This window comes from Rhagoletis zephyria, unplaced genomic scaffold (genome assembly GCF_001687245.7).
Source record: "Rhagoletis zephyria isolate East Lansing unplaced genomic scaffold, Rhagoletis_zephyria_1.1 Rzeph_scaffold_01457, whole genome shotgun sequence".
In the NCBI taxonomy this organism is placed as follows: domain Eukaryota; kingdom Metazoa; phylum Arthropoda; class Insecta; order Diptera; family Tephritidae; genus Rhagoletis; species Rhagoletis zephyria.
In genome coordinates this window covers 40,068-46,956 of record NW_016158541.1, presented here as the reverse complement: position 1 = coordinate 46,956, position 6,889 = coordinate 40,068, and positions in this window count along the sequence as shown.

Sequence of the window (6,889 nt, the reverse complement as noted above, 5' to 3'; positions counted from 1 at the left end):
GTATTTAACCACATTACTTTTTTTTAATATTGAATGGCGCAACACAACAACTCTTTTTGTTGCACGAAACCCTTGAACACGTGCCTGTCATCTATTTCTTCTGTTTCGAAATTTCGGTATTTTGAATATCTTTCATTTTGACGTCATTCGCATTGTCAGATTTTTGAAATTCGTTTTGGTTCGACATTCTGCTATTTCATAATTCTTTCATTCTCATGTCATCCATCTTCCATTTCTTACCTCCCATTGCCGTTCGTATCGTCGAACGTGCCTGTCAAACACTGCCGCCATCATGCTTTTCAGTTTGGCAGGTACGTCCGCTGTTTGGCAGGCACGTCCGCTGTTAGAAAGAGATGACTTTTCACTTTCAAGACTTATTCTGCAAGGCTATCTACTGTTTTCTGTTCGTTTTCGTTCCTGCGGTTTCTAGAAAAGTCATTGTTGGCTATGTCTGGCCTTCTGGCACCGGTGCCAACCGACCAGTGCCCAGTAAGAACTGATAATGGATGCGAGATGTCAGCTCTGGCATTTCCTAGTAATAGTGAGATCTTTTAGGGTGGTAAACGGTCCACATGAGGTTATCTATACGTCACCTGACGCCATATGCCGATAACATATTTCGGAAGCTCTGTAGCCTCGTTTCCAAGAATGGTTGCCTGACCAGGAACCCAAACTTAATTGACTTCAAACCTTATACTTAAGTACTGTTTATATTCAAAAATGTTCTACCTTTCTTAATCATTTCCGATTAAATATGCCAGAGCCATAATGGCCGCACCGCTGTCCAATAAAAGGGAAACCTGCTCGCCTTGACGGAGTTTTAGTCAGCGATGGGAAGTATGTACCTCTTCCTAGAAAACTCTCTCAAACTGGTGGAGTGATCTTCTTAATCCTAGAGTTTTAGTGAAAACGATCGAACTCCGCGTTCGATTTCGGAAGCGCCGGGGAATAGATGACGCACCTAGGCGGAAGTATCACATGAAATGAAATGAAATTCTCCATCCAAGTTGGCTCTCGACGAAGGAAGGACATCAAGTAAGCGTTTTTAACCAAAGTTAGTGAAACAAAAAACCAAACTTAAAATAGTTCCCAACCGCAAAGTTAAGCTAAACGAGCCAATCAATAAAGATACATGTAGCTGATTGGATGGCAGTCAGTTCTTTGCCTTGAACACGATTTCCAGCATGTTCCATTTTGTAACGAATTTCAGCTTCAATTTACATGCATTCCTGGATAATTCTCGAATAGCTACGACTAGTTTCCAAGGCCGTTAGGTCAGCCACTGGCTGAAACCCCTGATTTGATATCCACGCTAATTTTCGACAATAATCCAGTCCGTTTCCTTAAGAATTGCAAAGACTTCTTATTGAAAAGTCGTTAATGGTATCCTCAAAGCACAACAGCATCTGAATTTGATGGTGTCCAGAAGCAGTTCGGTTTACAGCCTTGAAGCCATCGGTGGAGGAAGTTTTAGACGAATTCGCTTCTTCTTTGATCAAAAAATCTTTGAGGCTCTTACGAAGTGTCGTAAGTTCAACGTTACACATTGTCAGTGCTTTTCCCTGTATGCTTCTTCTTAGCAGACATACTACCTCAATCAAAGTACTCGTTACCTTGCTGGTCGTCTGCCCAATTGATTCAACTTTTGAGTTTAATTAGATCATGAATTCTTATTTTAAGGAGCGAACCAAATTTTTAGCAGTCCGCCTTTTGCGTATTCTGACCTTTTGGCACTTCACAAGTATCATTCCCTAGCCGAAATCAAATGACCCGATGATCAGATAAGAATTCGTATTCATATCCTTTGATGTAATCCTCCATAACTTCGTTGGTCGTCTGTCCTTCGAATTTGAAGAACGTTACCAAAGGAAATTCTGCCAAATATACATATGTAGAATAATTTGTTGTACTTAATAAACGGCGACGTTTCATATTGACTAACAGGTCGTATGAGTAATCGTATACCAAAACAGCGACGGCTAAACCCCATAATCACAATAATCCTCGCCATATCAAATATACCAAAGAAACGGCAAATTTCATTCAAATCATTTACTCATTTGCTAGTGCATTTCTTTCTTCGAAAGTATTTGCATAATACACACAATTGCGTGATACTCGAAAATAAATTATTTGCACCCGGTCGCACAGCTAGCACATAAACACACGCACTCACTAAACAATAAAATATAACCGAGCATTCCACAGACAAAAAGCGACTAAAAACTACAATTGTACAATAATATAACAATATATATACAATAAAATACTAAGCCATAATGAATGAAATGAAACAACAAATGCAACAGAAGGAATATAGGAGCATGTTGCAGCACCAAAGAAACACGCGCACCAAACAAAGAAATTGCAAGAAATGGCGGCGAATAAAATACGTAAAAAATGTGCACAAAGCAAGGAAACTAAACGTAATAAAAAATAATAATAATAAAAGAGTAGCCGAAACTAAATAAAAAGCATACAGGAAATGTAAAAGTGTACAAAACACTAAGAAACAGAATATAACAAATGCAAGCGAGGGAGAGATGAGGTCAAAGGACAGTGGAAGATATGTGGCAAAAAAAACAACTTGTGTAGGTGGGGTGGTGCTTAGAAGGGGGGGGAGGAGGGGAGAGTCATACACAAGAAATATAAAAAAAAAACGATCGAAAAGAATACAAACGCCGGGCATAACATGACAAGCCGCAATTAATATCGGATTATCCTTGCGCCTCGGCTGGGGCCAAGCGAAGTAACAACGAAAAGCGCAACAACAAAAACTACAACAGCAACAGTCGCAGAAATCCTTAAGTAGCTACATATTTTAACAAATGGAGAATGCGGTCCAATGAACTGCACTCACACGCGTGCCAGACTGTTTTGTTTTTGTTTTTTTTTTTGTTTTTTGGTTTTGCTTCGAAAAACATTCATATATGTATTTATTTGAAAGGATTTCGAACAATGCATGCAATGCACCTCACCTCACACACACTCGGCTTGATATTCTTCTTTATTCTTGGGTACTAATGACAGTTACTTATTTCGGCATCGAATGCATTCATCAATTTTGCTAGTCTTGAAGCATTAAGAATTGCGCATTTCTATTTTATTTCTTGCTGCTTGTTTTGAGCAAAAAGGCTTTGTTACATAGAATACGTACTTGCACATTTTATTTCGATCTCTTATTTTTGTTAGTAGTCTTTTTTTCATTTTTTGGTTACTGTTTTTCCTGATTTGCCATTTGCTACATTGTCTTTTCTTTTAAATTAATGAAAAAGAAAACTCATTCATTCAAAAGGAAAAATCATCAGGCTCGTTGCATAGTCGTTGCTTACTTAAAAAATGCATTTCATTCTCGCTGGTATCTAACCGTTAGATGAATAAAAAATAAATAAGAATATGGGTAAAGTACATACAACTAAGTATGTAACTAAAAAATCGAAAAAAGAGTAAAGCGCAAAAATTAGCTGGTGTAAATATGTATGTAGGTATGTAAGCATTTACTTGAACCAAGAAAACAAGTCCAAGTTCTTATTTAGCTGATAATGTTTAACCAAATGCTCGCATTGAGAGATAACTAAAAGAATACATAAATCTGTGAAATGCGAGTAGAATATCGAGCCCTAACTGCCCAAAAAAATGACGTAAGCGAAATTTTTTCAAAATTTTCTTTATTATTTAAAAAAATTTTCTTTATTATTTAAAAAAAATTTCGCTTACACCTTTTTGGCAGTTAGGGCGTGCTAACACGAGTTGAACGGATAAAATTAAGTATATTCAAAGAATATTGGTTTGGGTCACATATGTATGTCTATAGGATCAACTGTAAGCTGTTGTGGATGCAATAATTCCAGGCTTGTTAGGTTTTCATTATCGCAAAAGATGATTTTTCCCGAAGAACGTAACGATCACTGCCATCAGGGCCTTCGAGAGGAAACTTTGGCTACGGACTGAAAAAGCATGGGCCTAAATTGTATGAGCACATCAAAACACAACTGCTTTTCAGTAAGTGCTTCGATACAAAGAACAGCTAGCCACTATTTTTTAGAGCACGAGCGACGAAAGTTCTGTATGCACTAAGGCAAGCACACTGAAGAAAAGTGCAGCAAATATTCGGAAAATAATAACAAGTTATGGTTCTGATATTTCAGGCCCATTAAAACGCCCGGGCCAGGTGGATTCACCAATGCGAAAATAATACATCGTTAGCAAAATAAATACGGCTCAAATTAAAGAATCTACAACATAAGTCTCGAAATCATTAATTATGAAGCCTTTCAAAGAATTTCGACATCTTTCGATAAACTTCGCTAGATATATTTCGATATATCTATAAATCTCGATAATATGACAAATTTTGAGTAAGCCACTAAATTTCGATGCCTCGATAGGTTCAAAGAACTTCGACAACTATATAAAAAATTTTTACAACTCGATAACTATTAATGTTTCAGTACATACATAACGATAACTTGAAAATTTCCATAATTCGATAAATTTGTATAACTCTATAATTAACGACCACTAAGTTTCTACATCTCGATAACTCAATAAACATTGATCAATTTCAATAACTCGTCACATTCGAGTAACTCAATGAACATGGATGACTTGATAAATTTCGATATTTATAAACTAAGACGACTCGATAAAAATCGATTAATTGATAACTTTCTATAACTAAATCTTTGATTACTGGATATATTTCGGTTCTTATCGAAAAATGTAAATAATTTTTGTCTACCCTTTTTACTCTAATTCTTATGTATGTATATGTATTTCTCGTTGTTCTCATTTTCGTATTTATCTTCAATTTTGGCTTCACTTATTTATCTTAATCGTTTAGCATTTCTGTCTTCATCTTTACATTCATCTTTATTACGAAGTTTTTTAAACGACGATTTTAGCAGTAATTTTCAACTAATGTTGAAACCAAAAAGATTCTCCTCATCTGCGGAAAAACACGAAAGCTGTTCGTGGAATCGAAATCGGCCAAACGAAAGACCAAAAAATTTATGTTGTCATATTAATCTTTAGATATGTGGATTCGACTATGATTTTGAGATGGCGTAGAATTACCCTGTTATGGAAATTGTTATGTGTCTACAATATTTTTCAAAGTGCTTATAATCGAAATTACAGCCAGAATGTAAATAAAGGTATTCATATAAATAATAGCGAGGATATAGCGAAAGATAACTTTATTGTAAGAAAATTCTTATCTGTGCCTGTTTATAGTTACATAAATCTGTAGACTAGGAATACTTAATATCCTTAGGCACTTGTAGTACGTGGGGTACAGGTTTTTTACATTTATACACACATACTCAGAAAGTATACATTTAAACATTTGCAAGAACCTCTATAGAATAGTCATAAAATAGACAAGAAGCAGACAAACCAAATGGTAAAATAATATCCAAAACTAAAAAAACCTTCACACACAAACGAAGCATCGATTTGCCAAGAATGCAGCACAGAGACCACTAACTCAACCAAAAGAAGCACTGAGCCTCTTTAGCATCCTCATCGCCTGTTAAGTACTGCTTGTATGTATGCAGTTAAGTTTGTAAGCACTATGCTCAGTAAATGGCCTGTGCGCCTGTAAGCCTGCCTTCTGTCTTCCTTCGAGTGGAACAAACGAAATAATGAAGAAATGAATGAGTGATCGCATATTGCATGCTTATTTGGCAGTGTTGCATAGCAGCTCACTGAAATGTGCAAACAACAGCCCATATGCCTTGCCTTCATTTTTCCTTGTTATGAGAACTTTAAACGTATGTATTTGTATTGTACTCATACGTACATTAAAGATTTTTATTTTACTTTATTTAGTTTTGTTGAAATTTTCCAATTTCGTTGCAAGCTATGCACTTAAATTTAGCATCGACATTGTTGCACATCGTTTGTGCTTTGTAACAAATGTGCATTTGTCAACGGCTATTTTAACAAAAAAAATACTTAATTTGCTATGTAACGAAGAGGTCCTTGAGGAAGCGTGAAACAAAAATGTACATTCGTACATGCATATGTAGTAGATATAGTAAGAGTAAAGTTTTAGCAAATGCTTTTGGGGAGACGGAGTAACTACTTGTACATTTAATAAGTTGCAAAGAAATTTGGGTTTGGCTCTGCATCTGCTGGTTAATGACCTTTGTCGTTTGCAGCAACTTTAAACTTGAATGTTTTGAAATTAAATAGCTGTGGAATTAATTGAAGTTTGTTGTCTCGAAACAAATTGATAAAGGGTTGTTGTGCCAAATAAGAAGACTAATATTGAGGAGACCAAATGAGGACAGATCTTTGTTGATTCCAATGCTCCATCTCCGGATAATACCGACCCAATGCTGAGTTCCATTTCTTAAAGGTTTTCACACAAAATAACAATCACAGGTTTATAGAATCAACTTCTTTCAAGAAGGAATACCGTAGGTATATCCATGGCTTCTTTTAAACGAGATTTAAGAGACCACAGGACTCATTTATGTAGCCAATGTTCGAGAAACATTTTAGTCCGATGATTATTGGCCCTCCTATAACAGAAAACTCATCAGTTTTCTTAAAAGGAGTTTTTTTTTGCTTACTAGGATTTTGCACGCCGAACCAACTTTTGGTAAAGCTCATGACATGAAAGAGATTAGTATACACTGAAAAAAAAATTAATATCAATCAGAAACGTAATTGATCTTATATATTGTATATTGTTAAAAATTCAATTCAATTACGCGCATATTAAATGGACCACGTTCGTTCTGGAAAAGCATCCGGGAAGTCAATAATCAAGATAAAAACAAAAAAAAAAACAAATTAATTTGTATGTTGCCTGCAGTGGAACTCGAACCGTGACCCACTCTGGATATCAATAAATTGTGGCAAGCATCTCTGCGCACTC